General features: G+C 35.8%; 1 protein-coding gene across 1 annotated transcript in view; it reads left to right on the top strand.

Moving 5' to 3' along the window:
* Nucleotides 1-13,600, top strand: part of LOC5568668 (transcription initiation factor IIA subunit 1) — a 57,123-nt gene that overhangs the window by 1,135 nt on the left and 42,388 nt on the right. The window lies entirely within an intron of this gene.

Genomic DNA, 13,600 nt, shown 5'->3' with positions numbered 1-13,600 from the left:
GGGCTGTACCATTTTTGTTAGTGAACAGATCTGTAACATTTGTTCACATTTTGTGCGCTTCCTCGAGTTTTTTATTTGCGCAATCTTGAAAAATTGTTTATTTTGATGAGAATAGTACATATTTCGTTTGTGCCTTTCCGGGTAGAGGAGAATTGCAAATGAAAAACAAACTTTGTCATTAAAGTAGAATGTTTTTCAAAATTTGTTATTTTTGTTTGCTTGAAATAACAGTTAAAAAACAAAAATAACAACTAAGTTTGTATGTCATAAAAACTAAATACAGTCGACTCTCCATAACTCAATATTCAAGGGACCATCGACTTATAGAATTATCATGAATTATCGAGTTATAAAATATACTGACACAAAAAAATCACAAAATTGAAGAAAGAAATTTCTGTATTTCCAATACATATATGATCACTTGTGTAAGAAAGCAATACTTTTTTGTTGGTAATATTTTACAAACTATTATTTGAATTTTTCTTCCGAAATGCTCGAAAAATCAAGTTATTTTTAATGACAATATTTTTTGTATTGTCATGTTTTTCAAGTTTTACTGCAACTTGCATGTATTCAGTCACCTTCAAACAAGAATTAGACCAAGTTTACCCAAATAAGAAGGATTTTAAAATAGATATCGAGTCATGGAGAGAAATTTACCTCTCACGTGACATCGACGAGTTATAGATATATCTACTTATGGAGAGCATGTATGGAAATTTGAAGTGACCGAAAAATCCATCGAGTTATAGAGTATATCGAGTTGTGGTGGACTGTAATGTCATATTTTGCCATTGTAATAGCATAAATTTAGACAAAATTAAATAACAAATTATGTTATTATTTAGATATCAATAACAAAATAATAACTAAATAAGCTATTCACGTGTAGATCAAAATAATGGTAAATTTAGTACTTAAATATTTAAATTTAAATTGGCATGCTTGAAAAATAAGCTTTTTGCCTTCCTGCAAAAAACTTTTGCTTTTTACATCTTCAATGAATATCAAACGGATAGTAAAATAGACTATTATGGCATAATTCGATATTAGTTTGTTCTCTTGAATAATTTAAATACAGTTTTCAAATATCAAAATACAGTGAGGACCCGATTTTGTCAGCTCCTCGACGTATTTAGGCTGACACAATTGGGTCCTAAAGCCCTGTCCCAATGTTAGTGCCAAACGCTTAAGTTTAGGCCATAAACACTTGTCTACTCAATTTTTTAATGTTGTCCGTTTGTTTAAGTCCACAAAACATTTTTTATGTTTTTTATTAGATTTTGTCACACCCCTTGGCTTAAACTCAAATTTTGGGTGTATTTTGTTTTCCGTATCCCTTCCGAAATGTCAGATAGGAACAACCCCAGTGAAAAAACTATAACCCCTGTGGTGTTTTTGTCGAACGAACGTCAAACATGATCTTAAGTGTCAAGGTTCATTTATGGACCAACTTTTTAAATTAAAGTTTAAACATGATGTAGCCGTTATTTGAGCGGGAAAAATTGCTAAAGTAGTTACAGTAACATGCTCTTTCATGTTATTAAATAAAAACAAGATTTCATTCAACATTTTAGGACCCTATTGGGAACCTGACAAAATCAAGTAATTTTAGTTCGTTCCTGTTTTTTTTTTTTAATTTTGACGTGTTAATAACTACTTGTTTTAATTATGAATCGTGGTTTACGGCCAACCAGCCGAGTGGAAGTTTAACAACTACCGAAAAGCTAAACATTACATATATTTTGCAATTGGATTAGATGGACAAATTGATGTGAAGATTTGCGAAAAAGTTACACGTCTTCTCAGTGAGAATCGAACTCACGACTCCCCGATCTCTAGTTGGGGCGCGTTAACCACTACGCCATGAGAGGACTCATGAACGCAGAAGTTAACCTGAATTCGATTTCAGCTCAATAATCACGTGGTCCTCTTTCGCAAAGTGCACCTCTTTCGGAAGAATTAGATGCCCATCCAAACACAACGCTTTCTATATATATCCAATGCCTAGCCCGAGAGCGCATTGTTTTTTAGGTATAGGAATAGCACACTACACTAGCCAGCAACTGCGCTGGCTGAGGTTTCTATTGTGTGGGCTTCCAATGGGTCGCGACGTTCTCAAACGACCGGTTACGGAACATGAGTCCGTTGCTCGATAAATACTTGTTTTAATTATGAATCGTGGTTTACGGCCAACCAGCCGAGTGGAAGTTTAACAACTACCGAAAAGCTAAACATTACATATATTTTGCAATTGGATTAGATGGACAAATTGATGTGAAGATTTGCGAAAAAGTTACACGTCTTCTCAGTGAGAATCGAACTCACGACTCCCCGATCTCTAGTTGGGGCGCGTTAACCACTACGCCATGAGAGGACTCATGAACGCAGAAGTTAACCTGAATTCGATTTCAGCTCAATAATCACGTGGTCCTCTTTCGCAAAGTGCACCTCTTTCGGAAGAATTAGATGCCCATCCAAACACAACGCTTTCTATATATATCCAATGCCTAGCCCGAGAGCGCATTGTTTTTTAGGTATAGGAATAGCACACTACACTAGCCAGCAACTGCGCTGGCTGAGGTTTCTATTGTGTGGGCTTCCAATGGGTCGCGACGTTCTCAAACGACCGGTTACGGAACATGAGTCCGTTGCTCGATAAATACTTGTTTTAATTATGAATCGTGGTTTACGGCCAACCAGCCGAGTGGAAGTTTAACAACTACCGAAAAGCTAAACATTACATATATTTTGCAATTGGATTAGATGGACAAATTGATGTGAAGATTTGCGAAAAAGTTACACGTCTTCTCAGTGAGAATCGAACTCACGACTCCCCGATCTCTAGTTGGGGCGCGTTAACCACTACGCCATGAGAGGACTCATGAACGCAGAAGTTAACCTGAATTCGATTTCAGCTCAATAATCATATATATAGAAAGCGTTGTGTTTGGATGGGCATCTAATTCTTCCGAAAGAGGTGCACTTTGCGAAAGAGGACCACGTGATTATTGAGCTGAAATCGAATTCAGGTTAACTTCTGCGTTCATGAGTCCTCTCATGGCGTAGTGGTTAACGCGCCCCAACTAGAGATCGGGGAGTCGTGAGTTCGATTCTCACTGAGAAGACGTGTAACTTTTTCGCAAATCTTCACATCAATTTGTCCATCTAATCCAATTGCAAAATATATGTAATGTTTAGCTTTTCGGTAGTTGTTAAACTTCCACTCGGCTGGTTGGCCGTAAACCACGATTCATAATTAAAACAAGTATTTATCGAGCAACGGACTCATGTTCCGTAACCGGTCGTTTGAGAACGTCGCGACCCATTGGAAGCCCACACAATAGAAACCTCAGCCAGCGCAGTTGCTGGCTAGTGTAGTGTGCTATTCCTATACCTAAAAAACAATGCGCTCTCGGGCTAGGCATTGGATATATATAGAAAGCGTTGTGTTTGGATGGGCATCTAATTCTTCCGAAAGAGGTGCACTTTGCGAAAGAGGACCACGTGATTATTGAGCTGAAATCGAATTCAGGTTAACTTCTGCGTTCATGAGTCCTCTCATGGCGTAGTGGTTAACGCGCCCCAACTAGAGATCGGGGAGTCGTGAGTTCGATTCTCACTGAGAAGACGTGTAACTTTTTCGCAAATCTTCACATCAATTTGTCCATCTAATCCAATTGCAAAATATATGTAATGTTTAGCTTTTCGGTAGTTGTTAAACTTCCACTCGGCTGGTTGGCCGTAAACCACGATTCATAATTAAAACAAGTATTTATCGAGCAACGGACTCATGTTCCGTAACCGGTCGTTTGAGAACGTCGCGACCCATTGGAAGCCCACACAATAGAAACCTCAGCCAGCGCAGTTGCTGGCTAGTGTAGTGTGCTATTCCTATACCTAAAAAACAATGCGCTCTCGGGCTAGGCATTGGATATATATAGAAAGCGTTGTGTTTGGATGGGCATCTAATTCTTCCGAAAGAGGTGCACTTTGCGAAAGAGGACCACGTGATTATTGAGCTGAAATCGAATTCAGGTTAACTTCTGCGTTCATGAGTCCTCTCATGGCGTAGTGGTTAACGCGCCCCAACTAGAGATCGGGGAGTCGTGAGTTCGATTCTCACTGAGAAGACGTGTAACTTTTTCGCAAATCTTCACATCAATTTGTCCATCTAATCCAATTGCAAAATATATGTAATGTTTAGCTTTTCGGTAGGTGTTAATAACTGCTTGTGAACCGCGTCAAAAACTTACATGAGCTTTTAAGGCGTCAATGGACATAGAGTAGCCAAGTTTTTTTTTATCAGAGGAGGGTAGAATCAAAGACAAATTAAAGACCCCCATGTCCCTTGCCGTTGCCCAATATTTTATGGCTCATAAGGTAATCTAGAATGCCGTTCAAAGTGTACTGCGATCTGTCAAACTTGGGTACCTTTTGCACTACCGAGGGACCAAATGCAGTACTAGAAGTGGTACCCAATCTAAGCCCGAGTGCGACGGACCTGGTAGAATATCGATTCTAAACATTTTATTCACGATTTTCACGCCAAAACGATCATTATACACAACCTCTGCACCCTTTTTGCATGAAACATAAAACTATGCCAGATATCCACCCTATTTTTTTCATAGTAAGCAAAATGAAGTCCTATACACGTCTTGTTTCAGTACTGAGTGACGCATCTATAAATCTCAGAAATTATTCCAATCACAATTCTTCACAATCCTGTAATTTAGAAACCCTTGGAAATCAATTTTAGCCTATGATTACTTGGGACAAATAAGTATGAGATGTATAAAGTTTCGATGAAACATCGAATATAATTTTTCAGTGTAGTCCTCACATCTACCCTGTATCAATGTATCAATGAAACTACAAAAAATCTTGCTCTGATATTACAAGAATATCGCTTTTCCCTAACGTAAAATACACATGTTCATAAGCTTCAGCTACAAGTATGTGATTCAAATTGTTTATTGTTTGCTTTATAATCTAAGGTTTAAACAATAGTAAGGTACCGTAGGGCAAGTGGGTAATGGATTTCGCATAGTATTACAGCTTCGCTATGGGTAGTGGACGTGCTTCACTGAAGCTCGATTATTCGTTAAGAATTTTTAAGCGATAAAGTCGCCTAAAATCAGATTTTCTGATTTTCAAGTGTTTTTTGTGTTACTTTTAACCCAAATAAGTGTAGTGCAAAGGTAATGGAATATTTGTGATTATGTGAACAGTGATCAAATTTCTTGAGGAAAATGTTCATATTGTCGTGTCCATCTTAACTTGGAGATGGTCGTCATGTACACCAACACATGTTATCATGTGTTGGTGTCGTAAGTATAACAAGGACAGTTTCTTGTGTGCGAATTGTATCGCTCAATTTATCTATGTATTTCGCATAAATATACCCTTCAGTGTATATAGAATACAAAATTCTCTGTGCGTTCTCTGCAACAGGGTGGTGTTAAATGATCAACTCACCTACACATGTAAATTTTCACTACATATGTGTATTTAAACGGACAGCAATACACTATTGTGTATAACTGTCTTGTTTTTATTTTGACGCTGGTGTTGTTCTCATACTCATGGAAACAAGTGGAGGATGGCAGCCATTCGTAATTGCTTTGTGGTGTGCCTTTACTCGGACAGCAACAGCGATACTACGGTCCTACTGTCTGTAAAAATTACAATTACAAAGCTTTTGCATCATGTATGCTTTTGTCTTTTGATGAGCGGTGTCACTTTGCGATGGTGTATGTACACTCGATATATGCAAACGAAAACTCTTACAACAAGTCAGTGGAGAGTTCCATGATTGTAAGTATATTCATGAGCACATACCGGGTTTCCAGAAATCATCGAAATATATGTTGCTCACCGATTCTTGTTCACCTCTTCGTGGGATAATTCCGTTCAGAATTATTAATTGATTATATTTTTCAATTACAATGAGTTATTTTACCTTAATATGTGGATCTGAGAAGATGTTTTCTATTTGAAACATGCCCTTTCGATTCTTTTATCATATTTAAATTTCGTAATATATGTAACATTACATTTTTTTTTTATGTATACACGAATAGTAATTGTTATCCTAGTTATTACTTTATTAATTTCATTATTTATTTCAATTTTTCATTCGCACTATTTTTTGTCATAAAACACTTTTTTAGCATTTGGAATATATTACGTCATTTATGCATGAACCGCCGTCTATATATTGAGATAAAGTCTCATATATTCTCTTTTATGTCTCTCATGAGTCATTAGAGTAGTGTTTGTTTTGGGACACACTTTCACACATACTATTTTATTGTTTATTGTAATAGTGTTAGGACTCCCTGATTTGAGTCATAGGAAGAAGGCTGTACACGAACAACCTTTCTTTTTCATCTCGACCACGATCGACGCCAGTTGGATTAACCAAAATCTTTATTTTTCTTCTTGGAGCAATGGCTGCCAATCAAGATCTGAAATCTTCTACTCCTACTGTTGTAGATACACAACATCAAAACGTGCATATACAACAGCAAGGTTCTGCTTCAACTTCTGAAGCAACTAGTGATAATATTTCACTCGGAAATGGGAAAGGTGTTGGTGCAGCAATATCTTCCCGAATGGCCGGTAAGTCTGTTGCAAAGACTTTCGCGGGTAAGTCAACCACGCATCCAAGTGGTGATACATCGTCTTTTCATGCGCTTCGTTTTCAAATTAGCCTTTTAAATGGCTTTTTTACGAACGTACTGAAAGACGAATTGTTGTTCGATCTCAACAACTTCCTTTACCAGCTACCGTCTACCTCATTTATTCCTAGCTTCAATGGTCATGGGCTTCGCTTCGGAAAAATTTGGTTTTCGCCAGAAAACGAAGAAAGCTCTGACTGGCTGAAGCAGAAGCTAAATGAAATAAATGAGAAGGCGGTAGACGGTTGCAAGTTTCGGATTGAACAATTTGGTCTTCATCAAAACAAGGTTTGCTTGAATGTTCCTTTGATTCCAAATGAACATTTAAGTGATGCTGATGTTTTGAAAAGACTGCATTTTCAAAACCCTTCACTGGGTTTTGCGAATTGGAAAATCTTAAGAACAAAGTCAATATCTACCAATAATCGACTGGTTATCTGTAGCATTGATGATTGTTCTTACAATCTTCTAAAAAAACTTAATTACAAAATCAATTACGGATTCCAAAAAGTGCTATGCAAGCCATATATGCAGACTAAACCTGCTAAACCTAGAAGTTAATCTGCCCTAGATGAACTTCATGCAATGGGTTTCCATTCTGGGAACCTTTCAATTCTGAACTATAGGTTCAAAGCATTGTTTTCAATGCATCTTGCAGTATAGCTGCTATTAGAAATTGATCTACTCCAGTAGTCTCAATTTCCATTATTAGATTTCCCTTCTGGAAATCATGCATTCCCCTCGCCATTCCTTTACCCCTTCCTTTCCCATCCCCATTTCCTTTCCCTTTCCAATCAGGTAAATGATGATTTCGGCTTTATTTCCAAGTGCGAGGCACAAATCTCCCATTTGCAGGGGAACGTGCCATTTGAGCCGACTAACTGATGAAGGTACCGTAGGGCAAGTGGGTAATGGATTTCGCATAGTTGGGATTCTTTAAATTCTAGAGACCTAGAGACCCACAGGTGGGGCAATTGAAAAGTTTATCGTTTTGAACAATAAATTCAAAAACTAACAGTTACATTCACGATTTATATTACCTTCAACCTCCCAATGAACAATTCCATAAGTAACATGTAAACAAAGAAAAAAAAATTCGTGTTACTTGAATTTTGTTCTGTTCAGTTATGTTTGTTGAAATGATTCTACAACATTATACAGGGTGTCTACTACCTGCAAAAACCTGGAAAACTTGAAACTATTAGGGATTTTTATTCAACCTGGAAAAAACCTGGAATTCTCAGGAAATTTTGGCTACACTTAGGGAAATTATTTTGAAGCTGGAGTACATGGTACACAACATCTCATTAACAGGGCTGTTACAACAGTCGCGAATTTCGCGATTCTCGAGGATTTCGCGATTTTCGCGGAGTTGTAGCGAATTTGGTACGCCAGGCGCGAAAATCGCGAGTGACTGAAATTCTGTCGCGAAAATCGCGGATTTCCCAAATCATGTCACAAAAATCGCCAATAAATTGTGTTGATACAAAAAGTTGTGTAGTTCATCATGAGGCTATTTGTATTTTAAAATGTAAACTCTCATCATGTCATTGAGTGATGTAAAGTGATTAGTCATTAGGGCCCTGCTGTTTAGTTTTTAGTTTTTGCAGGTATTTTTTTTGTTTTCCTCTAATAGTTTAAAACATTTCAAATTTTAAGGGGCAGAATCCGACATAGATTTGAAAAATAGCGGTTTTTTGTTAAAAATCAAGAAAATTTACATGAAAGAAATGTATTCACTATATTCAATTCTCCAACTGAATACAATTTCATCGCATAAGTTTCAGTTTTAAACAGTTTTTTTTTGTAAAGCTTCGATGATGACTAACTAAACAAAAAGCATTGAAGAATATAAGATCTAAGGCACTTTCTGAAGATTCATTGTGTATCTAGATACAATATCGAAAAAATGTCAGTTAAACAATTTGCCACCATTCTCAAAGTGCACGAACCGAAAGCTTATAATTTAAAAGTAGATAACGATGGCGGCCACTGCAACCAATGATTGAAACTATTGTTACTAGAGACCGAGTATGCATCTGCGCCACAGTTGGAGTGGAAAAGATATTGAGTTAGTGGGATAAGGAAAGGATTGCGAGTCAACATATTCATTTGTTTAAATATATCAATACGGTTTTTGAGGTTTTATCGAAATTAGTTGTTCAGAAAATTCCCTCCCCTTGGTTATGCGACCTTGCCGCGATGGGAGGGCATAATCCATTAGCCCATATGATGGAAACCAAAGGCGTAACCTGTAGTGGTGGTATCACATTTTGGCACTTTTTGCTTAAAGCCGCGTCATAATTCATATGGCATAGACGCAATAATATCTCGGATGTGATCCAACGGACATTCTGCGTCATTGATAGAATTGATGCCCATTTCAAATAATCAATCTATTCGAAGTGGACATTACTACTATTGGTGACGTTCAGTTTGCCTTTTGCTAACCAGAATGATCCGTAGCCACTCTTACTATTAGCTAGCTAGATACATCGTTATCATATACGACGTAGGGAATACTTAGGAACTCTTAGGAAAATGACTAGTAGATTCACTGAGTAGAAATAAGTGGCGACAATCTTATTTTAATATGGTTTTTACATTGCCATAATAAGAAATACCTTTTTTGTAACAGCGGTATAAATAATCTAATTCCAGCTTCATTTTCGCAAAATGTACAAGTAGAAAGTAGGCGTTGTGAAGCATTGCATTTGTCACCGAAAAGTGAATCTTGTAGGAGACTAATAGAAGCCTAAGGTAACTTTTCTATTCAATATTCACTATAAAAATGACTATGGAACGTAAGACGCTGAGGTCAATCATTAGGGTACACTGGCTAGTTTCGAAAAATTGTTGAACAGGCAAGGAAAGCGATCTTTTTCGTAATGACCAATAAATACTTTTAACAACAAAAAATGAAATTAAGTAGAACTCTTACTAAACAACCTAATTTTGTTAAGACTTGACGACAATTGACATTTAAGACTCTAATCTTACGAAAAGACAGGAGAAATCAGAATAGCACATGAATGACAAATTATTCAGAACCATTTCGACTAGACAGTATTAGTAATGACACTACTACACTACTATTTCAAACAAATTCTGATGGAGCAGCTGATTTTCACAATGCTTCCTTTTCTCAGAAGCAAGGGAATATGGGTACTTTTCAAAAACTACTAGCAATACAAATAAAAAAAAGCAGTGTTCATGTGGGCGCCATTGCCTAGTCCGTCTGAGTATTGGTCCTGGTAGAGGGGAAACTTGGCAAAAGCCAGACCGAGGGTTCAGCCTTGACAAGTTAAGCTGTCAGGCAGCTCCAACTGAATACCAAAAAAAAAAAAAAAATAAAAAAAAAAAAAAAATAAAAATAAAAAAAAAATAGTTACTCAGAAAATTGAAATTGAAACGCCCAAAGAGTGTAAAATGTATAATCCAATGTACTGTATATTGGCCTATTACTATCGGAATAATGAAATATTACCGTAATCCGGGGTAATTTGGCGAATTTGGTCGGTACCAAGAAGCAGTGATAAGATTTCAAACAGTTTTATTTTTATAAAAATAGTTTTGCACATATATATACAGCCATTCCATGAAAAACCGATCTAGTGGGTCTCCTAATTCCGTGCAAATTTGCTATTTTTTTTCCTTATCCGAAATAAGGATTCACGTATTTTTGGATATTTTTATTAGGGTGACCATTTCCGAAATAGGGTGACCAGAAAAATCGCGATTTTGCAAAATTTTTAATTAAAAAAAAATATAACTTTTAAACCGTTTGACCGATTTTCAATCTTTTTGGACAAAATGAAGGCTAAAGATTTTGACTTTTCGGAAAAATATAAAATTTCACAAAAATTGTGTTTTTTACATGAAAAAACTCAATAGTTTCCGTTTTTTCGTGTTTTGAAGGCCTCGGGACCAAAGGGGCTATTGCTGCTTTCATTTTTCTCAAAAGTTCAGAAAATTTTACGTAAACTGTCAAATTTTCAGCGATGTATGTTTTTTAGTTTTTGAGATATATTTTTTTGAAAGTAAAAAATCAGTCATTTTTCATCGGCACACACTGTAGCTCTCAGCGCATTAGATTTGTAATGTTTAAAAAAAAATCATAACTTTTGAACAGCTCAACCGATTTCCAATCTTTTTTTATAGAATGAAAGCTTAAGGTCTCAACTTTTCAGAAAAAAATAGAAAAAAATAGAAAACTTTGAAAAAAAAAAAAAAATTTCGCATTAAAATATATGAAATTTTCTAAAAAAAAAACTAGAAATTTTTATATTTTTTCACGTTTAAACATATTTTTACAGTGCACTGTAGGTCTCAGCGCATTAGATTTGTAATGTTTAAAAATAATTATAACTTTTGATCAGCTTAACCGATTTCCAATCTTTTTGTATGGAATGAAAGCTTAAAATTTCAACTATTCAGACAAAATTGAAAAATATGATAAAAATATGTTTAAACGTGAAAAAATATAAAAATTTCTAGTTTTTTTTAGAAAATTTCATATATTTTAATGCAGTGTGTGCCGATAAAATATGACTGATTTTTTATTTTCAAAAAAATATATCTCAAAAACTAAAAAACATACATCGCTGAAAGTTTGACAGTATACGTAAAATTTTCTGAACTTTCAAGAAAAAATGAGAACAGCGATAGCCCCTTTGGTCCCGAGGCCTTTAAAACACGAAAAAACGGAAACACAATTTTTGTGAAATTTTATATTTTTCCCGAAAAGTCAAAATCTTTAGCCTTCATTTCGTCCAAAAATATTTAAAATCGGTCAAACGGTTTAAAAGTTATAATTTTTTTTAAAATATTTTTTTTGCAAAATCGCGATTTTTCTGGTCACCCTATTTCGGAAATGGTCACCCTAATCAAAAAATCCAAAAATACGTTTATCCTTATTTCGGATAAGGAACAAAATAGCAGATTTGCACGGAATTCGGAGACCCACTAAATCGGTTTTTCATGGAATGGCTGTATAAACAGTTTTTTCAGGTGTAAGCAATGGACCAATGCATGAGTTCATTATTTGACGTTTGAGCGGTGCCGTGTTATTTATGTGACCATGGCAACAAGTGAATACGGCACCGCTCAAACGTCAAATTAGTGAACTCATGCATCGGTCCATACTGTTGGAAAAGTACTAAACAATAACTAGCAGGGTTGGAAAAAATCTGAAATTCACTCCACAGTAGCCAAACAATGCCAATCACAGTCAGCGAACCCAATGAAACTCACGCCCATCGCTGTTGTAGGCAAAAAGCCTTGAAAATTGCAAAACACCCGTTGCTAAGGGCAACCCAAAATTACTGTAGCAAAATGTTCTATTTCCCGCTACATTTCCCGCATTTAGAGCGTTCATTGACACTAAAGATTTAGAAAATTCATTCATCCAACATAGGCTACCTGATGAGATCCACGTTTTTGATCTACTGTACTGGGAAGACCCACGTGACTTTCGCGAAATTCAAGCCTACTACTATTACTGTTCCCAGCACTGATAACTAGCATAGTTTTTCAAAACGTGCTTATCATAAGGTAAATAACCTACATTTAAGTATATTATTCTGGTAATGAATCATTTTCAATTTTTAATTTTTAAGCTAGGCTTATGACACATTTAATATTATTTGAAAAAAATGGTTACATACACTGATGGAGATCAACACCGAAATTAAGTTAACAATATCTCAGTTCCTAAGGATAATATAACAGGAAGTTATAGTGATTAATTTGACCATGGATTATGCTACTAATAAAAGTGCATCATAGAACACAGAAATTGGTTAAAACGATTAAGTTTTTTCAACAATGTTATGATTTTTTTTACGAAAAATTGATTGGGTATTGTGACATGAAGCTTTCAATGACAATTTTTTTGGCGCGGATTGGTGCTTCCAGGCGCGGATCGAATTTCAGAAGTCGCGATTTTCGCGGATAACATTTTGAAGTTTTTGTAACAGCCCTGCAATAATCAAAAAAATTTCGGCTGCGCTGCTATCAAATCGCTGGTTAACATATTTAGTCCTTTAAACGATATTTATTTATTCAGCCTAGAACATGTTTAGACAAACAAGCAGATCTTAAGATTGCCATGTTGGTAAAGTCAAGTACAGTTCCAGTTGGGTGTCGTTCATGAGTATATGAAACATAGTCAAAACATCAAAACATTCCATTTTTTTGCCTATTATACCATAATAATAAACTTTGTACAAAAAGAGCAAAAAATACAAGACGTACAAAAATAGTACAGTTTTTGGAGTTGGTCATTTCAATGCACGTCTCTATCAATTATTTTAATCAAATAAATAATCTGCTTTGCAGTGAATCCAGGTGCAAAATTCTAGACTTAAGAGAAACCTTCAGAGACTATTCCACAAGTTCTTAATAAATAATAATTCTCTCAGATTCTGAGGAATGCTTCAGCAAATATAGTAGATTCTCCAGTGATTTCTTCTGGAATAGTTGCAAGAATGCTACCAGCGATTTTTCAATGGATGCTTCGAAGATTTTCTTCAGAATTTGGTCCAGAAAATCTTAGAGCGCTCTAACGCTTCCACAACGGTTTATTTCAGAATTAAAAAAACCTGCAGTAAATTTCACAGAGATTATCCTGAAATAGAAATAAATAATTGTCCCAGGATTTCCTCAGGATGTTTTTGCACTGATTCTTTCACCAATGTTTCCAGTTGTTACTTCTAGAACATTTACCACAGATCCTTCCGAAGCTCTGCCACAAAAGTTTTTCCAAGAAACCCTACAATAATTTCTACGCCAATTCTTGCAGGCATTGTTCGATGAAATCTATTATAAAATTTTATAAGAGTTCCTCGATGAATTTGACCTGGGATCCCTCATTAAGCTCCTTCAGGACTTTCTCACGGCATTTCCCTAGC

The sequence above is a fragment of the Aedes aegypti genome, chromosome 3 (genome assembly GCF_002204515.2).
Source record: "Aedes aegypti strain LVP_AGWG chromosome 3, AaegL5.0 Primary Assembly, whole genome shotgun sequence".
Taxonomy (NCBI): domain Eukaryota; kingdom Metazoa; phylum Arthropoda; class Insecta; order Diptera; family Culicidae; genus Aedes; species Aedes aegypti.
This window is presented reverse-complemented; position numbering and strand designations above follow the sequence as displayed.